The following is a 26,786-nucleotide window of genomic DNA, read 5'->3' as shown; positions in this document are numbered from 1 at the left end:
TAGAAGATGTTTCCAGACTTTTTTTTTTCTTAGCCATCTCATTGTCATTAATGATATTGCAACATGCCTGAAATGGACAGATACGCCCCCTCCTTATTTCCTTCCCATCATGCTTTCGGGAGTAAAACTCACTTTTGTTCTTTTAATTAAAAACTACAATTTCAGGGCTTTTCAAGTTAGCTGCTAATCAACTTCTTAATTTCAACTCTCCCAGTGTGGAAAAAGAAACTGATGGATAAGGGACAGTAATTTTGCTATTTTTAGTAAGATTCAGTTACTGCCTAGTAAGTACACTACCTGGATGTCAGCAAAAATGAAAATTAGCCTGAAAGAAAATCAACTAGAAAAGGTGAAAAGAAACACTGAGTTGGAGGAGTTTGGCATCTGTTCAACAAAAAGCAATTCGAACTTCAGCTTTAGTACAAAAGATGGTTTCTAGTAATTGAGAGGAAAAAATAAATTAAATGTGCTAAGAACTGATTAAAATAAATAAAACACTGAAGGAGTATATCAACTCAAATAACAAAAGGCTGGAAAAAATGGAAGAAGTCTTAAACAGCTATTCAGATGAACTAATAAAACTAAAAAAAATCTGAAGTCAAAATGAAGAAAAGGCTGGCTGAGTAGGAGACTGCTCAAGAAGAGTTGTCTCTGAAATGGTGAAGTTGTAGGGCAGAGCATGCAGAGAAAACCTGAGATTTTCTGCTGTACCAGAGAAAATGGAAGGAACAGACTATATTGTGAAAACACAAATAAGTAACTGGACTGGTATTCCACAGCAGCATGTGTTAACTGAAAGGGCACATTGTATCTATGCTCCAAATCTAGTCATTTGAAAGCAGCAAAGACCTCTACTAGTAAAGATGCAATCATACCTGCAGAGAGATTTGATCTGAAAAAAAAAAATTGTGGAAGAAGGGCAAAGTATTAAAAATTGGATACAGTAGAGTGCTTGTGGAAAATGCTTATTTACTATACACCACGTAAAAGAGAAGCAACTTTATTCTAGTAATCAAGAAATGTCAAGAGGCAGGTGTGAGATTCAGACTGCTGTACCCAGCTGTCCTCAGAATATTTTTTTCTTGGGTGATCAAAGTCGTTTTTTGATACAAAACAAGCTAAGAAGGAATACAAAAGTTTGTCCAACAAAAAGTGAGCTATCAAACAGAAGGGGACACTGCTTCTCAGTCTTCTGATAATGAAGGTCATAGAGGGACAGTGCCAGTGAAATCATATCTAATGTTCCAAGTGAAAATGCTTGAGAAACAAGAAAAAATGCAGGAGTTGACTAGAAGAATTGTGAGTACTTTGGACATGAACCAGAGTCTAGGGTTGGGAGGTGGAGATGAACAGAAAGAAGACCAGCAACACTGAAATCAGTGAATAAATATGAGACTATAAAGCACCAGTTATATTTGCAAAATGTTTTTTGTTGATTTTGTAAAACTTGTGGAAGGACTGAATGGCATGTACCCACACTTCATGTCATTAATGTTTGGAAAAACACTAAAATGAAAAAAATGTTAATTTGTTAACAGTATTTGTATTAAACATTCCATTGCATTTTATATAGAAAAGCAGTTTCAGTGATTGTTGTATGTCATAAACATACTAAAGTAAACAAGTTGTTTTTCCCTTTATTAGTTTTAAGAAATGTAGGCATTAAAATGTGAAAAGAGAAGAAAGGCTGGACAAAAGCATGTTTAAGTTAATATTCTTGGGTTATTGGGGTGGGAGATGAAGTGCACTGATTATAATTTTTGTAGAGCTGAGATGTTTTACTTTTGCATAGGTGAATGTCTGGATTAATGCCCTTGGCTTAATCTAAGATTTTTTTGTGTGTGTAAGCTGGTGGTCTTTAAAAACAAGAGACCACTGTGAATATAATGAATAGTTTTCTTTTAGCAAATAAATGTTCAACATGAGTTAAAAAGCCTGGAGGTGAGGATAGTTGTAGGCTCATAGGAGGATACTAAGCTAATGGCCCTGAGGCCCTTACAAGCCTAGCCAAGTACAACCTCTGTTCCCAGGAAGATCAGGGTATTAAGCATAACTAAGTCAACGACTACAGCCTCTGTCCAAGACGGACACAGGTGAAACTCTCAGGGTAAATCTGCAGTTTCCCATCCAGTCTTCCAAATTACACTTCAGTAGGGTCAGCGAGGGGCTCTGCTTCACCTGAATTAGAAGTTTGTTCTGGAGGAGAGGTAGCCTCTGTGAGACATATCTGTCTCTTCAGCAATTCCTGCTGATGTCACATACTAAGTTGAGTTCCCTAGAGCAAGTTCATCTTATACCATTTGATTTATAAATGTGCAACATTTCCATTAGAGCAGGATCACAGATTGCTTTACATGCAAGGTAGTGGTCACCTCTGAGTAGTCTGTAAGACACAGAGTGTAGTGACAGTGATTTCAGCCTGTCAAGATATGACATATGCTGAAGACACTGAATTTTCTTTGTAAGAAACCTTTGCAGTCTTTCCAGTTGTTGCAGGTGCCTGGTAAGATGCATACCAAAGGTAGCATTGTACTGTATTATTGGCCTGATGAGTGAAGAGTACGGGAGGGTTATAACCTCTTTTGTTCTGCATGCAGTGCCCTTACTTATGAAGTGGGTGACATAGAAAGCCTTTCTTACCACTGTGGAGATGTGGTGGTCAAAGGAAAGGTTGCTGTCAGCCTGTGTGCCTACATTTCTCACCACTGATTGTGTTCTTAGGTTATTGTTATTAATGTTGTCATCTTCAGGGACATTGCCCTTGCCAAAAGGGATGATAATGCATTTTTTGCATTGAGCTTTAGCCCATGATTTTGGTACCAATGTCTTAAGTCCCTCTTGTAGGATGTTGATATAATTTGGGGACTTGATGACTGCACCCAGTTTGCAATCATCAGCAAACTTTGTCAGCCATAGGCCTTTTGTTTTAGCCTTTACATTCAAGAAGTAGATTCCAAACAATAGGAGCCCCAGCACAGATCCTTGAGGAACACCACTGGTGTTATGTGTCTGCTGGTGGAGGTTGAGTCATCTATTTTTGACTGTGTGCATTCTATTGGTGAGCCAATGTATGGGTTGATCTCTAGCTGGGTGAGTTTCTCAATGATGTCTGAGTGGAGAATAGTATCAAAGGCCTTTGCCAGGTCCAGGTAGGCCGTATGCACAGATTTGCCTTCGTCCAGGGCTTTGGTGACTGTTTCAAAGAAGTACACCAAGTTCAAGAGGCAGAATCTCCCTATAACAAAGCCAAACTGGGTCTGGTCAAGTTTTTGGAGGTCTGTTATATCTTTGTTGATGAGATCCATGATTATTCTTTTGATAGCCTTGCAGATTAGGCTGGTCAGGCTTATGGGTCTATACTATAGTTCCTAGGGTCTGTGGAGGCACCTTCTTTTTGTAATGGGATGACTGCTGCTGTTTTCCATTCAGCAGGTACAAAACCAGAGCTTAGACTGTGGTTAAAAAGAGTATCCAATGGTGTAGCTAGTTTCTGTTTTAATCCATTTAAAATGTGGGCCGGGATGTTATCAGGTCCCATGGTGGCTGTGTTTTTTGCTTTGGAGTGAGCGTTTACGACCTGATCTTTGGAGATACTAGGTGGAGGGCAAATGGTAAATTAGTACCAGACTAACTGACCTTCTGGGTCATTCCAGGCCAAGCCAATTATCCCATGTGAGAATCAAACCCTGCACCTTGTGCCTATAAGGTGAACACCTTAACCACTACTCCAACCTATCATCTCTATACATTCTGTTCTTGTTTACTTGCAAACAGGCTGACTACAGATGAAGGCAATAATTTTTGAGACATCCTAGTCATTGTTCATAAGTTCATAGGTTCGTATGTATGTACTAGGCTATCAGCCCTAGGGCCTATACAAGCCCAGCCAAAAGGTACCCTGGCTTTTGCCACCCAAGAAAATTATTTTCCTGTGCCACTGTCGAACAGAGCCACAGAAGTGATCCCTGGGGTGAATTTCTTATTTCCCATCCAATCATCAAGATTTTTCTTGAAGAGTGCTAATGAGGAGCTTTGTTTCATAATAGGTTCATAGGTAATAAAAATACAGCCGCCCAACTTGGGGCTCGAACCCACGACCCTGAGATTAAGAGTCCCATGCTCTACTGACTGAGCTAGCTGGGCTATTGTTTACTGAGAGAAATGTAAAATTAAAAGGTACAAGGGCAAAAATAAAGTCTGAAATTATTGGAAGTGAGTTGAGTGACATAGCAACATTTCTGGTAACTAAATTCTTCAATGCATTTACTAGAACAGTGTATAATTTAGTTTTAAAGATAGCCAATACATTTTTTCTTAAGGCTGGAAGTTGATCTTTTCTGAAAGCATGCAAGTTTTTCACACCCGTAAAGAGAATGAAGATAAGACAAGAACAGACAGCATTTAGAGTAAGAGCACAGGCTGTAACATGCAACTTTTCATTAAACCAAAAAGTGTCGTAAAATATGGCATAGGTTCTAATGGAGATGACAAGAAAGAACTGTGTAAAGGATCAACCTGCCAAGTAGTAGGTGCATGTAACACAAACTGGAAGTAAACATTTAAAAAAGCTATAATATATATATATATATATATATATATAGAGAGAGAGAGAGAGAGAGTGGGAATAATAACTTCTTATAATGGCTGCATGATCCATAATATTGTGACATGTGAATGGTCTCACAAGTATAGTCAAAAAGGTTAGAGTATTGAATTATATTAAGAAATGCAGACTGCATACAACAATGCTACAGGAGACTCATTTGGAAAGAAGTGAGCATGTGAATTTGATAAAGAAAGGATGCAAGGATGGATATTCAGCAGAACTTCAGGAACTAAGGAAAAGAGAAATACTTAAAATAATTGCTAGAATAGCTCCAATAGTGAGAGAAGAGGGAAAAAAGATAATGGTAGATTTATGGTAGCATGGGACTACTGGCAGGGGAGGATGATTATGCTGGCACATATTTATGTTCAACCTAAAACTGGTATCATGGAGCTTAAGAAAATTTTGGGAGAATTAGTCAGATTTCAGCAGTATTACTTGTGTGGGAACTGGAATTTGATTTGCAGCAGCTAGGATGTATCTGTGGGGACCATGAAGGGAAAATATAACAAAAGAGGGTAGATTTCTGAATAAATTTATGAAAATATTTGGTATGGAAGACATTAATTCAGAAGTAGGAACTCTGAGAAAATTATCCCCCGAGGTATACAATACTTTGACTAGACTAGACAGAAATTATATTTTGCAGGAACATGTGCATTTAATTGAAAGCTTCGACACACATCCAATAACTATTTCAGATCATGCACCAGTAATAACTAAGATAAAAATGCAGGCTAATGAAGTAAAAGTGAGATGCTGGCACTTCCCTATCTAGCTGTTAAAAAGAGAGAAATTTAAAGAATTGGGTAGTGGATATTATCTGAGATTTATTAGAGAAGATAGAAATTGCTTCAGAAGATAAAGCTAGTGAGTGGGGTAGAAATAAAGAAAAAAGAGATACGGTTAAGAAGTAACAAGAATTATTTAGAGGGCCTAACAAAGGTTAAAGTTTTACAGAATAAGGGGAATCTCACAGAACAAGAAGAGGCATAACTCTAGAGTGCTAAAGAGAAAATAAGGGAGTACAAGGATAATATGCATGATTTTAGAAAGATTGCTGTTAAGCAACTGTTGTTTGTGCTCTAGAGTTACTATAAAAAAAACATTTGCTGTAAAGCAATTGCTTTTTGATAATAACTCTAGAGCACAACAACTTTTAGCACAAAGACTTGGGGGAACAGAAAGTAGAAAGGGTTGTTGCCAAACTTAGGGAGCCTATAACAAGAAAAATAACCAGAGATCCTATAGATGTATTAAAGATATTTCAGAAATTTTATGAAAATATATATAAAGCAGAGAAATGTGGAAATCAAGAAAAATTACAAATGGAAGTATTTTTGGAAGACTTAAGTATGCCAGTGTTAGAGGTAGATAAGGGTCAACAATTAACAGTTGAGTTAGGAAGAGATGAGATAAAATGGTGATGGATAATCAATCTGTAGGAAAGTCTCCAAGAACAACGGATGGTATTCCTGTGGAAGTGTGAAAGTTAGGAGGGAAGAAAGTGATAATGATCTGGAAGTTTTTTTAAAGTATTTTTAAAAGGAGCTTCCTGGAAGAAAACTGCAGTGGCTATAATACCTAAAGATAGTAAAGACCCATCAGACCCAGCTTCATGTAGGTCTGTTTAAATTTTAAACCATGGTTATAAAGTGTTTATCTCTATGATAGCTAAAAGAATGATAAAGGTGTTGCCAAAATGTGATAGATATGGATCAGTGTGGTTTTGTGGAGTGGAGGCAAACATTTGTTACATTAATAAAACAATGATGATCCGGAGGGAAGCAGAACATAGCCTAACCACAGTGGCAAGCAAGGTCATGGAGAGAATCCTAAAGTAAGGGCTGAGTGCTTTTTTAGAAGACAAGAGCTCCAGAAAAAACAGCCAGTACAACTTTATGCCCAGAAGGAACTGTTGGCCACACCTGATCCAGTTTTTTGACTGGGTTACAGTATTACTGGTAGACATAGTCAGCACGGACTTCATTAAGACCTTTGGTGCTATCAGGCATAGATGGCTGCTAGAAAAACTGGGGAGTTTGGGAGTAGAACTGAGAATGAGGAACTGGAATTCTGCATGGTATGCTGAAGAGATTTGTAGTGAGAGGGACAGTGTTAGGAATATTGAGCATGAGTAGTAGAGGGCCACAGTGATCAGTCTTGAGTCTAGTACTCTTCAATGTATCTGTTTCAGACATATCATAAAGAACAGGGACTGGGGTCAACCTTATTTCTGATGATAGAAAGGCAGTCTCAGTAGTGGATAAGTGGAAGACTCTAAAGAAGGATTTGTATAGGCTGGAAAGAGTAGTAGCTATTGATGCTTATTGGAGACAGATGCAAAGTAATGCTTAGCTAGCAACGTCACTACTGTAAAATGCATGCTGGAGAAATGCTGTACATGTGGCATAGAGGGATGATAACGCCCTGGGAACCTTTGTTTATTAGCTGCACATACACTTGAAAGCACAGCTAGGAGGATGAGCATGCCCATCCTAATGGAGAGAAGGTGGCACCTACCTGGATAGCTCTGCTGCTCCTGATCCAGTCACTGCAAGAGGGCAGGGACAGGTTCATATGATGGGAGCCAGTTCAGGGTTAATGTGGGTCATGGCTACCCAAGCCAGTGACTGTAGCTCTTCTCAGGTGCACAAAGGAGCATGTGCACACTGATAGAGAAGCGTAGGTGGTCCTTTCAGCGGCCGAGGTGCCCATGTCATCACCCAAGAGGAGGGGTTAGATCTTACATACAAAATAGTCTGTCAGCAAGAGCACAAAACACACCAGTGTCTGCCTGATTGATGATCTCTCTTGACAGCTCTTGCCCTAGGGGATCCTGAGGAGGGTCTCCTACTCATAGGCCACAAATGAGCGCAAGTCCATTGGCAGTCTTGATGGTCAGCAAGGCAGAAGGAAGGAAAAGGCATAGAAAAAAAAAACAAAAAAAAATGTCATTTGGAGAGGGTGACAGTGATGGCAGCAGAGCAGAAAAATGTGCTGTGTATGCTCATCAAACTTGGAGTGAACCACCAGGAGAAACACGGGGGCAGTGACAACAGCAAACATAATGCTAGGTTATGTCCTCAGTGAGATAAACTTCAGAAGCAAAGAGTTAATATTCATGACCTACTGTGTCCTGATCAGACCACTTTTTAAAAAAAATATGTGCAGTTCTGGGGGCATTATAAAGAAATAAGCTTTAAACTGCTGCAAGGAGTCCAAAGGAAAGCCACCAGAAAAATTCTTTGGATGGAATAGAAAGGAGAATTGCACCAAAGAGTAGAAGAGCTGGAGCTTTTCTCACTAGAAACCAGAGGACATGTTATAGGTACACAAGATCATGCCAGGGTAATGGTAAGGAGCCCCAAGTAGGCAGGACAGAGTGGGAAAAAGTAGGAAGGACAGAGTGGGAAAATGGGAGTACAAGCAGCAGATTGTAGAGACTGTCTACTCCCTGGATTTCTGAAAGTACTTCTTCATGGTAGGGATTGTAAACTCGCTGAACCCATGGAATGGACTACTGGATTGGGTAGTGGGTAGTAGTGTGAAGGTTTGCATGGGTCTTCAGTAGAGTATGAACAGATCGAGAAAGGCTGAAATGAAAAGTACTGAAAATATAATGTTAAATTCCAGATTCCAAAATATGACATGTTTTTACTCAGGTTTAACTTGCACATATATGGGACCATGTATGCATCTCCTCTGCAGCAACAGTAGCTGCCCTTAGCACAGTAGTCAAATTTGATGTTATTCAGTATATCAGAAATTGGTATTATTCAATTTTTCTTTTTTCTTATTTATTTATTTATGTATTTTTTGACAAAATATATACTTTTCTTGGAATCAGATAGGAACATCCTTCTTATTTGTGTCAGAGTTATTTATGTTGACTGGCAAAGTGTTAGCACTTTCCAGTCCTCTGTTGTTTTCCTTATCTCTTAACCAAGAATCTGTATAAGGTAAAAGTTTTCTTCTTCCTTTACCACAACTACTTTAACAGTCCCTTTCTTACAGTATCTGTCTGCATATTATTTTGCAAAATCACTTATGCAGATATAGATTGTATTGTACCCTGGCTTCACTGACTGGGGACTGATAGAGGATCCCCATGCTCCACCCCATCTAATCCACTCCACAGTATTTGCTAGTAGCTAGTTGATCCGAAAAGTTTGCTTGAACTCTTGTTAAGTTTTACAGCATAACATATTGCTGAGCAGTATTATCTTTATTTGCCAGAGTACTGCTTTCATAATTCTACTTCTGAGAGCAGGATATTAGTATTAAAATATTTGAATATAACACAAAATAATAATTCCATTTAGAAGCATTAAAACATTTAAAAAGAGGTAAGACAAAAACCAAACAGTAATTGCATATTTTATAATCTGATGTCAGTTTTCATTCATTCCTTAACAATTAGGTTTGGATCCGACTTGGATGTTTTTTTACAGCTCGTGGATACTGGAACTCTCGGGCTCCTTCCTTATGCATAATGCTGTAGTCCCCCACCATACCTCAGATCTTGTATGCCACCTTCAGGTACAGATGTGGTTGCTTTTAGCTCTCAAGCTTTAGAGTGATTTCTTGTCAGATAAGTGAACAAATTATCTTTGTCTGTGTCTTTTTCCCTTTTTTCTTTGTAGTTGTTTTAGTCCTCCCTTATCCTACACTTAGTGTAAATTAACTTACCATTGTTGATAATGCTTCCATTTCACCTATACCCTTGTGGGTAACTTCAATTACCATTGCTGGTCATTTTTCCCCTTTCGATCTTTTTTTTTCAAAAAAAAAAATTTTTTTAAAAATTTATATATAGCTAGTATTAAAGAGTTTTTTTTAATTAGGACGGCTGGAAAACCTTCGGGGTTTGAAAAGTGAAAAGATTGTGGACATAAGCTCGTTCTTTCAGATGCTCATGATTTTTGTGTTATTTAGGCTCGGCACACTTAAAGGTGTTGTGCGATATTTGTAAAGCTTTCAATCTGTGGACCTTAACTGATTGGAAAAATAAACTGATTTTGAAAGGTTTTCTGCTACAACCTTTTTTGAATCTTTATCTGGAGCTCAAACCTCCAAACCAGATAAAAAGGAGTCCAGAAAGTGTCCATTGGACCCTTCTAAATCCTCCACACCATTTCTGGCCTGACCATGGAGCCAGCCTGCAAAATTTTAAAACGGTCAGATCCAAAGACGAAATTGTCTGATCCGTGTGACTTGGACACCCAGTCTACTTCATCAGATCTGATCCTTTCAGAGCCAAAACAGCTCCCTTGGACCCAATATGTGTCTTCTCAAGACCCTGGTCCTTCTCAGATGCCATTGCCGTTTTAGGGAGATGCCGCCATTTTAGGTCCCCTTCAATGGCCTCTTCATTCTTCCAGGAACCCAATGGAAGCAGATGTGGGTAGAATGATGAGGAAGTTTCTCTTGGCACAGATACAGATGGGAGTTTTCACGGCTCCTACCCCTTCAGGTCTGGAGATCTTTTCCAGTACAACTCCACCCAACCTGGCTCCTTCTCCGATCTGACCTTTGGCATCAGAGTCCTTGGAACCGAGTTTTTGGGACCATCTGTATCGGATCCAAAGATTGTTGCTTCTGCTCTGATACCTTCTCTGAGTGGACCAGCTCTGAGTGTGTCAAAGCCGGATGACTCTCGGAGCAGTAGCATCATTATCGAATTTGAGGTATTAGAGTAGAGTCTGAAGTTGTCAAAGCCATCTCTGCATCTCGGAGCCTTGGCATTGGACAGCTTGGCTCTGACCTCTGCCATGGGTTGCCTACCTTCAGGTCAGAGCTAGCCAATGGTCTGGAAGCATGTTTTCTCAGCTCCATCAGACTCCTTCTCCCTGGTGCATTCTGCCTTTGAGGTGGTGGAGAGAGTGTCCCTGCTTATAGAGGACTGATGATTCCACCCCCTCGGATCTTCCTTCTGAATCCCATATGTCTTTGTGCCTTGAGCCTAAGCCCTGTACTCCACAGGGACAGCAAGCCCAAGGTCTCCAGTCTACCCAGCAGGATATACTTATATCTTCTGATACTTCTTCAGAACATCCCACCAAAGTCCCTACCTAGGAAGAGAAAGTGCAAGAGAAGGCACCTAAGACTCTCTTCAAGAGTTAGTCATGGAAGATACCGATTTTGATGTGGGGGAAAGGTCCCCAAGATCACCACCTTATGATGTATCCTTTGGAGACATCTTGGAGATCCTCAAACAAAGGGATGGTTGGTCTACCTATAACCCTTCCCAAGAGGAATTGGTATTTTTGGAAGCCTTCTGGGTCTGCCCATCTACCTCCTGGGTGACTCTGCCCAATGATAAGCTCATTGATTTGATCTCTATGTGGGCATGGAAGGTGCCCAGTGCTGTTGAGCTGATCCCCAAGAGACCACACAGGATCCTGGCACCACCAAAAGGAAGAGAATTCTGGAGCAATGGAGTACCAGTAGATGCCAGCAGCCACAAAAAAGGAATGCGCAAAACAGAGTTCATCTGTCCATCCTCCTAACAGGGAGTTCAGGGCCTTGGATGTGGGAAGCATGTATGTGCTTCAGTGATCTTTGAACTCAGGTCGCTGAATTACTTGGTGCACTTCACCAGATTTCAGAGAGACTTGATTAAAGAACTTTTCAATCCTTCTCTGGGGCCATTACTTCTGAGGCATAGAGCTCTATTGCCTCCCAGTTGGCTACTCTACAATCAAATTTGTCCATGAGGCTCATTTCCCTTGCAGCTAAAGGTGCTTCAAGGGTAGCAGGTTCAGGCATTTCGATTAGGAGACATTCCTGGATTTGCCTGTGTGATTTCGCTGAGCCCTTCAAGTCCTCCTTTGTCAGTGGTCCCTTTGATGGAATTTCTTTGGCCCTAAAGTTAAAGACACACTCTCCAGGTGTGAGCAAGATGGTAAGACCCTGTCTGCAGTGGGCGTATATTTTTCGACTCCTCAGGTTACCTTCTGTGGGAATCAACGAGGTGGTAGAAAATGTGGTTCAGAAAGTTCCAGGGTCCTTTCCATGGTCCAGTTGGAAATAGATCCCCCAGGGGCAGGTGAAGGTCTCTAATAGAAGACACCACCTGTGAGGCAGAGGAGGCCTGCAAAACCAGGGGTGCAGAGATGCTTTCTCTGACATACCCTGCTAACACTTCTAAAAGGAGGCCCGATTGCCCACCTCTGAAGGCAGTCAGGGGTCATCTGTCCCTGCACCAGAGAGCCTGGCTAGACATTGCAAAAGATTAATGGGTGCAGAGGAGTATTTCCAGAGGTTGTATAATACCCTTTTCCCATCCCCCACTTTAGCAGTTAAGAAAATTCCTGATGTCTCACCCAGGCAGAGGAAAGCAGCAGTTCCAGAAATAAAAAAGCTGAAGGCCCCTCCAGACCAGAAAGAGTCCAGAACTTACTCAAGATTCTTTTTAGTGCCAAAGAAAACAGGGGACTGGAGACCAATTTTGGATTTCAGCAATCTGAACAAATCAGTTCAGTATAGAAAGTTTTTGATGGTTGCAGTTCAGTCTGTTTTGTCCTTCCTGCACAAGGACAACTGGATGTGCTAAATAGATCTTCAGGATGCATACCATCACATAAAAATGCACAGACAATCCAGGGGATACCTACGCTTCTGGCTGGGAGTTGGTCATTACCAGTTCAGAGTCCTGCCTTTTGACCTCACCACAGCCCCCAAGGTGTTCACCAAATGCATGGCAGTAGCAGCAGCAGCTCACTTGAGACTGCAGGGATTCTGGGTGTTGCTGTACTTGGACGACTGACTCATAACCATTCTGACCAGGCATCTTCTGATAAAAGCACAAGAGTATGTACTCCAGCTTTGCTCTTATCTAGGAATAACCATCAATCACAACAAATCTCGGCTAGAACATTCTCGGACATTAGAGTTCACAGTGGCCATGTTCAGTACAGTGTCAGTAACAGCCTCACTTCCTTTACCAAGGGTACAAACTATTCGATTTCAAGTCAAAAAGATAATTCAGAATTCTTCTCTATCAGCCTGATTGATTATACAATCCTTGGGGTCAGTGTCCACTGCAGTAGTTCTGGCTCCATTCGCAAGATACCATCTGAGAATTCGTCAGTTGACCCTAGTAACTCAGTGGTCCATTTATTTTACACCAGCTTATGTCCACCAAGATGAGAATAACTCAAGCATACAAAAAGTACTTGTTGTGGTGGATTTCCTCAGATCAGATATTACAAGGCCATCCCTTCATTCTTCCTCAGTCCAAAGCCATAGTGACCATGGATGCTTCCCAAATTGGTGGGGGGCATTTCTTGAGAAAGATGGTCCAAGGCACCTGGTCCACCAAAGAGGCCAACATGTATATCAATGTCTTGGAAATGAGAATAGTACTCCTAGAGTTGCAGACATTTCAAGACTCTCTCCCTTCTGTGTCCATTGCAATTCAGACATACAACATGTCAGTGGTATGGTACATCAGCAAACAAGAAGGAACCAGATCTTACCCTCTGTGTCGAGAAGCTCTCAGAGTGTGGCAAAGGGCTATCTCATCCAGCTGATTTCTGATAACAGTGCACATTCCAGGGAAATCCATTGTGATAGCAGACAAGTTGAGCAGGTCCATTGTATTTCCTAATGAGTGGTCTGTCAATATGAAAGCTGCGGAAATGATATTCTGCCAATGGGGCCAACCTTGCTGTGACCTCTTTGCATCCTCGCTCAACAACAAGTGCATCAGGTTCTTTGTTTTGTTGCTCCCACCAGGGAATCACTGAGGGATGGTCTCATCCATGATTGGCCCCCGGTTTCCTGTATGCTTATCCTTGACTCCTCTAATCCTAAGTTTCTCCTAATAGCATCTCAGTTGAAGAGCATGGTCATCCTCATTGCACATTATTGGCCTTGTTAGATCTGGTTCCCTTTTCTTTGGCCTCATCTAGTGTGCCCACCATGGATTCTGGATCAAGTTCCAGACCTCCTTTCTCATCTGACACTTACCCAGACATTTCAGACCTAAAGTTGACCGCATGGTTTCTCCTCTTCCATTGATAGACAACCAAGACTGTCATCCCCTGTACACCACATTCTTTTGTCTTCCCATAAAACTTCCATTAGGAAAATTTACAGAAGATTTGCCTTTTGGTCACATGAAAGAGACATTGATCCTTTTTCAGCACCAGTGCCTAAAATTCTTGAGTTTTTGGCTGCAAATTTTAATGAAGAGGCTAGCTCCTCCACTGTTGAAGTTCAACTAGCTGCCATTTGTGATTTCCACATAGGAGTAAATACTTCCTCCTTAGCTTCTTCAAAACTTTGTAAGCCCTTTATAAGGGGAACTTTTCTTCTTAGCCCCCCCCCCCCAAAGATCAAACTCCACCATGGGATTTAGTTTTTCAAACTTTAACTCAGTCTTTATTTAAACCATCAGCAAAGTGTGAACTAAAATTTTTAACCTTGAAAACTAACTTTTTAGTAGCTATAACCTCTGCTCGAAGTGTCACTGAACTTTAAGCCTCATCTTCTAATCCTCCATATTTACTTTTCTTTAATGATAGGGTAGCATTATGAACCAACCTGTCCTTTCTTCCTAAGGTGGTGTCAGTGTACAACATAAACCAATCTATTAATCTTCCAGTTTTCTTTCCAAATGTCATGAACAAAGGAGAATACATGTTACATTTCTTGGATGTTCACAGACAGATATGTTTCTATTTGCATAGAATAAAGAATTTCAGAAAAACAGGTCAATTTCTTGTTTCCTTTGTGGAATTGAAATTGGGCAAGCCGATTGCCAAAGTAACTTTAGTCAAATGGTTAACTGATTACATTTCCTTTGTCTATAACAAACTGGGTTTGTCTTTATTAAAACCTTTAAGAGCCAATTCAACCAGGACCATGGCAACTTCATCAGTATTATTTTAATTCAGGTCTTCCATGGATGATATCTGTGCGGAAATAACTTGGGCTAATCCTCATACCTTTATTACTCATTACAAATTGTATCTGGTCTCAGGGAAGAAAAGCCTTCACTCAAAAGTGCTCAGGAATATCCTCCCTTAGAGTCCTCCTGGGATTCAGGTAGCAGGCGACTCTGTCCCAATTGTTGAGGAATGAATGAAAATTGACAACATTAGGTAAGGAAGTTATGTACTCACCATAACATTCCATCTGTGTTGTCCATTTTTATTCTTCCTCAACTCCCCTCCCTGCCCCCCCTACCATTTGGTTTGTGACTTCTGGAAGAGGGAGAAGATAATAAGGGAACCAATGATGTTCTTCGTGTATCACTGTTGCAGTCATTACACTTGGGTTATCCTGCTGGCAGGCTACCCTCAGTCGGCCTGAATTCCAAAGTCTAGGTCCAGCGTTGGTTGCTGTCACCTCTTCCCTGACGTCAGTGCACCAGGGGTATAAAAGATGCAGCCAATGCCATTTTCTTCAGTCTTTCTTGCCGCGCGGTGCCCGAAGCATAAGCAGTTCGCAAGTGCCGGTCGGCCGACTCCTGAGATTTTCATGTTCGAATTTCAGATCCAAAGTCTTCATTAAAAGCTATGTACCCCATTGGGGAAACTTTTTTCTTGCTCCAGACTGATGTCAGAAAAAGTTAATAATTGTATTTCTTGTGGGAAGCAAATACCTCATAAGGACTTTCATTCTTACTGTATTCCTTGCCTAGGCCCTGACCACGACGTTGCTAGTTGTCGGTTTTGTGCTAGATTTAACCAACGCACTATTAAGCGTCTGTACGATTTTGCATTACACTATTTTGGCAGAAGATTTAATTATACAATGTCATTGGATAGCCATCTGACTACCGGAATTCAGAAGAAATGCAAAGAAAAAGAAGAGGACAGGCATCTGAGGTCCAAAACCGACGACGAGGCTTCTTTTAAGCCAGTCGCCGTTTCGCCGATTCTCAGTGAGGCGCCTTTGCAGCCCCTGACGCCCACTACTTTAGACCCGCAGGCCGCTACCAACTCCCACGTGGAGTCGCCTAGGCCACTGGAAGCTCAAGGTATTGGACCTTCAGAGACTATTCCCTCAGATGGGTACGGAGACGCTGAGCAGGCATTGGCTTCTGAGGGTGTTTTCAGACCAACTCAATTATACATTAAAACGACTTCAGCTTCAAAAGCAAAGACTAAACACCCTTAAAGACAAAGAAACAAGTACAACAGCCTCATGGACAGGCCTCCATGCCCAAAAAACAGATGCTCAAAGCAAAATTATTACATGTCCCATTACAGCATAATACTTTGTTTGGTGTTAAAGCAGAAAAGGTGTTAAAGAAAATGGAGGACAAAGCTAAATCTATGCAAACGGTTAAGGATTTCTTACAGGTTCAGCCTCCAAGATTTAGCAGACACTGGCCTACAAAGAATTGGTCCTTTCCAGTGTCAGACAGACCACAAAGGGGCAGATCCCAGCCCCAAGGTTCATACAGGTCTAAACAATGGGGTGCTTCTACCTCCAAAAGTGGAGAAGACAAATCACAGCCATACAGGAAACAGTCCCAGTGACTTCCCCCTGCCTGCACCAAGCACTTAATCTTCTGGCAGCACCTTTAAGGGGAAAACTAGCACTTTTTTCTCAAAACTGGCACATAATAACCCAGGACAAATGGGTCCTAGACATAGTGTCACAAGGCTACAAGTTTCACTTCCATACCCTGCCAAGGACAAATGGTTGGCCAGACCTGCCAAAACATCAGTGGGCAGAGGCACAAAAGCAAGTCTCATCCCTCATGGACATGAGGGCCATTTAAGAAGTACCAGAGCAAGAGCAGGGACAAGGATTTTATTCAAGACTGTTCTTGGTACCAAGAAAGGACAAGACCTGGAGACCAATACTGGACCTATCTATTCTAAACACATTTCTGGATATACCAAAATTCAAAATGTTGACGCTGCAGAAACTTCTGCCCATGCTGGGCAAGAAGGCTTGGCTTGTGACCTTAGACCTCAAAGAGACATACCTGCATGTCCCAATCAGACACACATGCAGAAGATACCTCAGATTCAAAGCTGTCTCAATGCACTACCAATTCTCTGCACTGCCCTTTGGCTTATCTACTGCACCCAGGGTCTTCACAAAGTGCCTGGCACCATTAATTGCATTCTGCAGACAAAGAGGAATACAAATATATCCTTACTTGGATGACTGCCTCATTCAAGCAGAGAACAAGGACATTCTACTACAGCATCTGGCGTTTGTAAAGAGATTTCTAACTGGCCTAGGGTGCACAGTCAACGAAAAGAAATCAAAACTAGTACCCTCTCAAGAGATAATATTCCTGGGTGCAAGCTTAAATACAACTGCCCAGATGGCTTATCTCACGCCAGACAAACAAAGGCAACTTGTTGGGAGGGTGGCCTAATGGTTAAGGTATTTGCCTTACAAACACAAGGTGCAGGGTTTGAGTCTAACAAGGGATAATTGGCTAGGCTTAAAATGGCGCACAAGGGCAGTTAGCTTAGTACTAATCTATCAACCTATCAACCTAACTGACTACCTATTTCAACCTGTTGGCAACAAAGGCCCAGTTATCTGCAAGAAAAATTCTGCAGGCTTTGAGCTTCATGACATCCTGCATTCTACTAATTCCATATGCGAGACTGCATATGAGGAAACTTCAATGGTACCTAAAAAGTGTTTGGACTCAACATTGCCACAGCCTAGAAACAATAATTACCCTCATTCCCTGCCTGCAACAGGAGTTTTGTTGGTGGGCGAAGGCTTGTCACCAGAACAAGGGACAGCCATTCACTTTACCCCCAGCCAGGCAGACATTAACAACGGATGCATCAGATTATGCCTGGGGGGCCCACATGGCAGGAAGATGTATTCAAGGCACATGGTCCACAAACCAAATGCATCTATATATCAATCAAAAAGAGATGCTAGCTGTTCAGAATGCCCTGACAGCCTTCAAGGACCTACTTCATCCGGGACAACTACTGATAAAGACAGACAACACACCACGGTCATGTGGTATATAAACAAGCAGGGAGGCACTCATTCTTACCCCCTTTGCAGACTAGCCATGACTTTGTGGGACACAGCATTGACTTACCAAGTACATCTGCAGGCACAATTCCTGCCAGGAAAGATAAATACTCTGGTAGACGAACTAAGCAGAAACCTCATGGATCCCCATGAGTGGAAATTGGATCCACAAGTCTTCAGCATGATAACAAGGAAATGGGGATGCCCGGATATAGATCTATTTGCCTCTCCTCACAACTACTAATTAAAAAGATTCTGCACAAGGACTTATCACAGACAAGCATGGAAAGTGGACGCCCTATCTTTCAGCTGGAAAAGCTTAGCAGTATATGCCTTTCCTCCACTGCCTCTCCTCCCCAAGGTACTCCTAAAGGTCAGACAAGAGAAGCCAAAGATGATACTGATTGCCCCAGACTGGCCACGCCAGCACTGGTATCCAATCCTAAGGAACTTGTCTCAATGCCCGGCTTGGACCTTGCCTCAAATACCTCATCTATTATCCCAACAAAACAATCAGATCATGCACAGCCAACTAAAGACCTTAAATCTGGCAGCATGGTGGATAATGTAGTGATACAAAACGTGCCTCTCACTAAAGCTGTAATGGATGTCATTTTGGAGGCCAGAAGGCCTAGTACCAGAAAATCTTACGCTGGAAAATGGAAGAGATTCTGTGTTTGGAACCAGGCACAAGGAGTTGACACAGCTGTACCAAATATTCCTCAGATTTTGCAATACTTAACTGAGATGCTGGACAAAGGCCTATCCTTTTCATCAATTAAAATTCATGCCTCTGCCATTTTGGCTCATTACAGTACAGAGCCACCAAACTTTTCTCATCCCTTGTTAAGGCAGTACCTCAGAGGAGCCAAAAACTTAAGGCCTCCAAGGAGATCACCAATACCTTCATGGGACCTCAGTTATGTTTTGGAAAAACTCACCCTGCCTCCTTTTGAGCCAGCCGCTACAGTTGATGCAAGATGAGTCTCAGAGCTACAGGCACTCATGGTTGTGGAACCTTTTATCATTTTTTTATCCAGACAGGGTTTCTATAAGGACAAACCCGACATTTATGCCTAAGGTAGTGTCCAATGTGGCCCTTAACCAAACTATTCATCTGCCTACTTTTTATCCAAACCCACAGAATAAGGGGGAAAGAATTCTGCATTCTTTGGACATACACAGACAGCTACACTTCTACTTGAACAGAACCAAAGCTTTCAGAAAGACAGAGCAACTACTAGTGGCATATGCTGCAGGATCACAAGGAAAGGCCATCTCAAAGCAGACTATTTTAAAGTGGATAGGCCACTGCATTTGTTTCTGCTATTCACAACATGGCAAGCCAGTGCCTAAGGGCATTAGGCCACATTCAACCAGAGCAGCAGCCACTTCAGCAGCCTTCCTTAGGGGAGTGCCAACCAAAGACATTTTAGAGACTGCTACCTGGAGTTCAGTGCACACCTTTACAAAGCACTATCATTTACCACTCTACTCTAAATCCAGGGCAGGCTTTGCCACTGCAGTTCTGCAGGGCCTCATAGCCGCTCCTAATGCTATTTAGCTCCAGCCTCCCAACCACAGCTTTGGGATTCAACCCAAGTGAAACATGAAGAACATAGTACAGTTGTGTACACTTACCATAAATGTAGCTGTTCGAGTGTATTCACTGTTGCAGTCCAGGTTACCCACCCACCATCCCCCATATCTTTGCTGCAACTTATCTGCACTTCTCTAATCTATACAACCTATGTGGTGTATTTGCTTGTAGATGAAGGTTTTATATATTTTGTTGCATGCATGCTTTATTGGCATATTTTTAGCCTACCCTTTTGGGGGCACCTGACATCTGGGGCAAGAAAAACTGAAGAAAATGGCATCGGCTGCATCTTTTATACCCCTGGCGCACTGACGTCAGGGAAGAGGCGACAGCAACCAACGCCGGACCTAGACTTTGGAATTCAGGCCGACTGAGGGTAGCCTGCCAGCAGGATAACCCAAGTGTAATGACTGCAACAGTGAATACACTCGAACATCTACATTTATGGTAAGTGTACACAACTGTACTTTCTTCCTTTGAGCTTCAGATTTTGGTTTCTCATCTTAGTGTTTTCTTTTTTTATTTGAAGCTATAAGGCCAGCAAACAAGCTCTGAGGTATGATGAGGACTAGAGCCTTATGGGTAAGGAGGAGCTCGAGAGTTTCCAGTATCCAAGAGCTGTAAAAAGAGGCCGAGTCGGATCTGAACCCATTTGCTAAGGAAGAGTGAAAATGGGCAACACAAATGGAATGTTATGGTGTGTACATAACTTCTTTTTTATGACTTGTCCTTATACTCTGACCCAGTCTGTAATTAGAACTTTGAAGGGTTTGTGAATAACTTACCTGCACTTAACTAGATTCTGGCTCTTCCTTATAGAACATTCCCAACTGAGATCTTGCCTGGGGCTGGGAAATCCCTGCTCCACACAATCTTGCTATGCTCAGCTGTGCTTTACTCGATTACTCTAGCCCCATTCCCACCCACATATATTTTCCTTTTAGTCAAACCACAATATCCACTTTCACCTGAAAAAACAAAATAATGCACCAAGCCTACAAGGCTAAAAGCAAACTATACTTTATTACCAAAAGTAAAAAAGAGTTAGCACTTTTGCGATCAACACAATTGCTTCTTCAGACCCACTTTCACCTCCACACCAATCACATTCACTTCCCTGTAGTCAGTCCAGCCCTCCTCTTATTGTATATCACCAAATGCATTATAGATCAGCCTTCCTGACCAAATTAATATCAACATCCCCTCTTCACCATCTGATAGTCTCTCTAATCTACTATGCAATACAAAGTCTTCACCTACCTGTTTGTCTATATATCTCTTCATTTCTGCCTTCCTGCATATTTGCATCTTTAGTTGTTCCCTATCTACAGACATAATAATAATAATAATAATAGTAATAATAATAACAATAGTAATATCATCCTTTTTATTTAAACCTCACTTTGAGCAGTACAGTATTTCCCCTTATTCTTGTCATCCTGCTATGGTATTTATGTAGTCTTACCAGACGGCCACTCTTCCAATCCTAAATCAATCATACACCAATTTTGTTTTCAAAAACTACAGCTACATTGTTGGTGGCAGAAGTACATATCCACACCAATACAGTAAAACATCTGTATCACAGAGTGGGTGGTCATTCATCTCTAAAATTCCAGAAAATACTTTTACCTTTATTGTTTCTTGATTCTGTTGTTTTCATGTGATACACAGTTAAACCCAGGCATCACATCTATTGCCATTCAGTCCTACTTCATAGCTAAGCTCTGTCCATGGGCAATAGAAGTTAAGCTAGCTTTAAAAATAAATAGACAATTTGTAAGTTGTATGCTGCCTCGTGTAATCCTTAAAATGTTATGTTGTCCCATCTCGCCTTCATTCTTGTTGGTTGGGTTTGGAGCCGACCCTCGGCTCTGACTCGGCCAGTTTACTGTAGCTCGAGAGCTTTTACTGGCTTGAGGCTAACCCCTATCCCAACATGCCTAGCAGTAGCTACCCAGATCCCGTTTGCCGTGTCGAGATTGCGACTACTGGCTCAGGCTAAGTACTTTGTGCATTTTTCTCTATATTGTTATCCTTCTCAAGGTTTTTGTTGTTTAATTAACTCATTAGAGCATATACTATTTCCTGTTAGTCTAACAACCCTTTCCTCTTTTAGTTGTGGGTGTTTTTGGCTGTAATTTTCTCCGCAGACCTTGCTTCCCCCTTCGAGCCCATTTAAATGAAAGGGTTCTTCTTTCTTTTCCCCACCCTGCTGGGATAGCCATTTAAGTTAGAAGCTCTCCTATTTGGGGAGTCACTGTTTAAGTTAGAGGCTGTCACCCCTTTTTTTCTCCCCTTTTAAAAAAAAAAGTTTTTCCTTTATTGCTGTTTGGGCTAGCCGTTACAGCCTTGTAGTAGTTAGTTGTGTGCTGTTAGCTTATAGCTTTGTTTTTCTAGTGATGTCAATTATCCACTATGTCCAAAGAGTCGAAACCCTCTGGGTTCAAAAAATGCGACTTGTGTTGCCAAAAAATGTCCCTTATGGAAGAGCACATGAGTTGTGTATATTGTTTAGGGGCTGCTCACCTGCAGGACTCGTGCTCGATCTGTTGTGCTTTCAGTTCCAGAGTCCTGCAGGAGAGAAAAAATAAGTTAATTTTGCATGGCCTTCTGAAGAACCCTCAAGATTCTTTATCTCAGGGTCCTCAGCCAGCTAAAGTGTCTGAAAAACACACTAAGCCATCGGTTCCGAGTTTGGAACAGACAAAATCCACTGAAAAACCTTTGGCTCTGTCGGTTCCCAGCATTGGCTCCGACAAAGCTATGTCTCCAGCGGCTCCATCTGTGTCCTTCGAGCCAGTCTGGACCCATAAGAGAACAAGGTCTCCTTCTTTGGAGCTGGTATGCTCTGCTCCACAATCTGCTTTGCTGCAACCTAGAGCGGGTAGTCACCAGTATTCTTCACACTCCTCTCGGTCCTCCAGGCTTTAGGATCACGACGTGGAGAGAGTGGTCAATAGGCTCCTCAAGTCACAGGCACTTGCTAAATTACTATCGAGCTCAGTCCATAAGGAACTGGCTCCTTCGGCCCATCCAGCTTCTCCATCAGTTCCTCCTCTGGCTCTCTTGAGCTCGGAGCCAGAGTGCATGAAGGTCATGGTGGTGGAATTGTTGGCTCCGGTTACTTCTCCTTTATTGGTTCCGACACCCAGTCTGATCTCCTCGATGTCTCAGTCCATCGAGGGATCTGGGCGCTGAAGCTCTCTCACCGGCTCTGAGGGGGGATGTGGCATCGGACCCTTGTCTGACCCCGGTCTCCCTCTTGGAGCTTTGGCGCAGGTGAGCTCGGCTCCCACATCAGCCTCGGAGTTGTCGCTCTCAGTTCGCAGGAGATCTCCAGGCTCTTTGGAGCCGGAGGCTCCTTCGACTCAGGACCGTGGCGCCTTTGAGGTGATGAGGAGCGTGCTGTCTACAGAGACTGCTCCTCCCTCGGCGCCATTGGCTCTTTCTCTCCTGGTGCCTGTGCCTGCCTTTCACCCTTCTCCTGCCTCCAAGCATAGAGAACCTGTGCCTCAGGATGCCCCATTGGGCAACCCCACCCCTTCCGATACCTCCCCTGAACATTTGGAGGAGGTCCCTCAGAAGAACAGATGTAAGAGGAAGCATCTAGACTCCCCTGAGTCTGTCATTTCAGACACAGACTTGGATGAATTGGAAGGGTCCCCAGGGTCCCCCTCTGAAGATGTCTCCTTTTTCAGATATCTTGGAAATCCTAAGACAGAGGGCTGGCTGGAAGTCCCTAGCCCCTTCTGAGAATGAGTCTGTCTACCTGGATGCATTTGGTTCCTGACCCTCCACCTCTTGGGTGTCTCCACCTTTTGACTCACTTTTGTCTGTAGTGAGTCGAAAGGCGTGGAGTGCTCCAGAGACCATGGAACTAGTTCCGAGGAGACCAAATAAATTTATTATTGCTCCCAAGGATAAGTCCTTCCTTTCCAAAGGGGTCCTTGTTGATGCCATGGTGGTGGCAGCAGCCACTAAGAAGGAACTTGCGGAAACTTCTTCATCTGTCCATCCACCGAACAGGGAGTCTCATACGAAGGACAGGTATGGGAAGCATATGTTTTCTTCAGTGACCTTTACTCTCAGGTCACTGAATTACTTGTCACACTTCACATGACTTCAGAGGGATCTCCTGAAGGAGCTAGGAGATACCCTGCAAGAACCTACAGCTGAGGGACTTGCGAACAGGGCGGCTTCCCAGCTTGTGACCTTGACCTCAGTGGTTAACTCCTCCATGAGGCTAATTTTTTATGCGGCAGATGGATAGAGTAGGGCAGCAGGTACCAGAGTAGCTTTGCGGAGACACTCCTGGATGTGCTTTTGTCAGTTTGCGGAACCTTTCAATTCTTCATTTACGAGTACCCCTTTCGATGGCTCGTTCTTGTTCGGGCCTCAGGTAAAAGAGACTCTCACCAGGTGTAAACAGGATGGCAAGACTCTCTCTGCCATAAGAGTCCATTTTTCCACTCCATCTAGACCCTATCCTAAAGGTCAGAAGAGTGGAAAGATGTGGTTCCGAAAATCCCAGGCAGCTTTGCTTGATACACGTGGAGATTTTTTCCCCCAGGGCCAGAGGGGGAAACAACAATGGCAGACGCTGCCCTCACAGCAGAGGTGGTCTGCAACAGCAGGGTGACAGAGATACGCTCTCTGCTAGGCCCTTCCAGCACTCCTGAAGGGAGGCCCAACTGTCCACCTCTGGAGGCCATCGGGGGCAGACTTTCACTGTACCCAGCAGCCTGGCAAACTATCACAAGAGAAACATGAGTACTGTCGATAATATCCAGGGGATACAAAATTCATTTTTCTCAGTTACCCCCCTCAAAAGAAAAATGTTCTATCCCAGATGTTCCACCCAGTCTTCGGGATCACGCACTCCTAGAGGTACAAAGATTGCTTGAAAAAAGAGACATCCAAGAAGTCCCCGCAGACCAAATCGGATCCGGAACTTACTCAAGGTTATTTTTAGTTCCAAAAAAGGCAAGGGACTGGAGACCCATTTTAGATCTCAGCAACTTAAATTGGTAAAAAAGACGAAGTTCCAGATGGTAACACTGCAGTCCATTCTTCCCTTCTTGGGTAAGGAAAATTGAATGTGCTCCAGAGATCTCCAGCACGCGTACTACCACATAAAAATGGACAGGAAATCCATGTGATTCCTACGCTTCCAGCTGGGAGCCAGTCATTATCAGTTCAGAGCCCTGCCCTTTGGTCTCACCACAGCCCCCAGGGTGTTCACCAAGTGTATGGCAGTGGTCACGGCTCGCCTGAGGACTCTAGGATTCCAGTTGTTTCCATATCTAGACAACTGGCACCTCACTGCTACCACTGAGCATCAACTGATCAAAGCACAGGACTATGCAATCCAAACTTGCTCCCAGTTAGGCATCACCATAAATTATGAAAAGTCTGCCTTGTCAGTCTATTACCTTTATAGGGGCAGACTTGGATACAAAACGCATGATAGCAAAACTGCCTCAAGACAGGGTTTCAACCATTCATCAGCAAGTTTCATTTCAAATAAAGAAGATGAGAATTCAGGCAAGAGAAGTTTTACAAGTCTTGGGCTCATTGGCTGCTGCAATTACACTAGTTCCTTTGGCACGCTTCAACATGTGGATTCTGCAGTGGCTTCTTTTCGCTCAGTGGTCTTTCCAGGATTTACCAATATCGCACATGAGCTTGATCATGGAAACTTGCAAAAAGGACTTAGTATGATGGCTTGTCTCCCCCCCCCGGGTGACTCTGGGCAGACCCTTTCTAGACCCCGATCCTGTAGCCACAGTAACCACGAATGCCTCCCAGATAGGGTGGGGGGAGGCATAACTAGGACAGACTGTCCAAGGAATGTGGCAACCTCACTAGTACCATTTGCACATCAGTGTTCTAGAGATGAGAGCGGTGCTTCTGGCATTGCAAGCACTTGTAGACTCTCTACCTACCGAGACCATTGCAATTCAGGCAGACATTATGTCAGTGGTATGGTACATCAACAAACAGGGCAGAACCAGATCTTACCTCTTGTATCAGGAGGCGCTTTGAGTATGGCAATGGGCGATGTCTTCACAACATTTTCTGATTGCAGTGCACATTCCTGGAAAATACAATGTGATAGTGGACAGGCTCAACTGGGCTATCCTCATGCCTCATGAGTGGTCCCTGAAGCAAGAAATTGCGGACTTGATTTTTCGCAAATGGGGCCTGCCATGCTGCAGTCTTTTTGCCACTCCCCTCAACAACAAATGCAGCAGCTACTTCGCCCTAGTCCTCCCTCTGGGACAGTCACCCAGGGATGCACTTGTTCATAAGGGACTACTCTATGCCATTCCACCTTTCCCTTTAATTCCAAAGGTACTTCAGAAGGCAAAGTCACTAGGTTGCAAACTCATCCTCATTGCTCCTTACTGGCCTCGTCAGATATGGTTCCCATTTCTTCGGCATTATCTTCAAGTGGAGCCTTGGATACTGGACCCAGTTCCGGACCTCCTGATGCATCAGTCGGATGGACTTCATCCTTCCCTCCAAACTCTCAAGCTGACTGTTTGGTTCCTCCACTTCCAGTCTTAGCCAGGCTCCCAAACATTTCCCTGGCTGTACAACACATTTTGGTGTCCTCTTACAAGCCCACTACCAGGAGGATTTACACTAGCAAATGGAAGAGGTTCTCTTATTGGGCAAAGAGTAATGATATTTATCCCTTCGCTGCTCCTGTTCACAAGATTCTTGAGTTTCTGGCCGAAACCTTTGAAACAGGGGCAGCTGCAGCTACTATTAGGGTCCAACTAACTGCCATCTCCAATTTTCATGTAGGAGACTTGGGTTCTAACATGTCTCATAAGTTGCACAGAGCATTCTTATGAGGTACAGCTCTTTTACGGCCCCCAGTGAGAGACCCCCCCCCCCCCCGGGACCTAAATTTGTTTTTAGCTTCTATGGTTCTTCCACCTTTTGAACCAGCAGCATCTTGTCCCCTGAAATTTCTATCTTGGAAAACCCTCTTCTTGGTTGCTATAAAATCAGCTAGACTGGTTTCTGAATTACATGCTTTGTCTATTCATCCGCCGTATCTCATTTTTCACAAAGATAGAGTCTCTCTTAGAACCAGTCCTTCCTTCTTGCCAAAGATATGCTCAGAGCATAACTTAAATCAGTCCATTGAGCTTCCTGTGGTCTTCCCCAATTACAGCAACAAGGCAGAGTATAGACTCCACCAATTGTTTGAATCCTTTGCTGACAATAAACAAGGTTCTCCAGTTTCAAAAGTGACCTTATCAAAATGGCTGTCGGACACAATCAGTTATTCATATGATTTGCTTAAAAAGACGTTTCCAGAGAAGGCCAGAGGACATTCAACCAGGGCCTTAGCCACCTCTGTTGCCTTCCAAGCTAAATTGCCTTTAGATTCAATCTGTGCAGCACCAACATGGGCAAATCCTCATACCTTTATCAATCATTACAAAGTGGATGTGGTCTCCTGGAATAGGGCATCCTTTGGTTCCACGGTCCTGAAGAGTTTCTTCCATTGAGCCACCCAAGAGCCAGTTGCTGGGTACGCGGTCCCAACCAGCAAGAATGAAGGCAAGATGGGAC

At 42.8% G+C, this 26,786-nt stretch overlaps 1 protein-coding gene and 1 non-coding gene across 3 annotated transcripts in view; one reads left to right on the top strand and one right to left on the bottom strand.

Annotated features, from left to right (window-relative positions):
* The window catches only part of LOC122816772 (tetratricopeptide repeat protein 30A), a 2,782,581-nt gene that overhangs the window by 1,813,234 nt on the left and 942,561 nt on the right, over nt 1-26,786 (top strand). The window lies entirely within an intron of this gene.
* Nucleotides 4,071-4,143, bottom strand: TRNAK-CUU. Its single transcript has one exon. It is a non-coding gene; the product is annotated as a tRNA-Lys (tRNA).

This window comes from Protopterus annectens, chromosome 12.part0 (assembly GCF_019279795.1).
Source record: "Protopterus annectens isolate FY-2018-M chromosome 12.part0, PAN1.0, whole genome shotgun sequence".
In the NCBI taxonomy this organism is placed as follows: Eukaryota; Metazoa; Chordata; order Ceratodontiformes; family Protopteridae; genus Protopterus; species Protopterus annectens.
The sequence above is the reverse complement of the archived record's forward strand: the minus strand, read 5'-3'. Positions and strand labels throughout refer to the sequence as shown.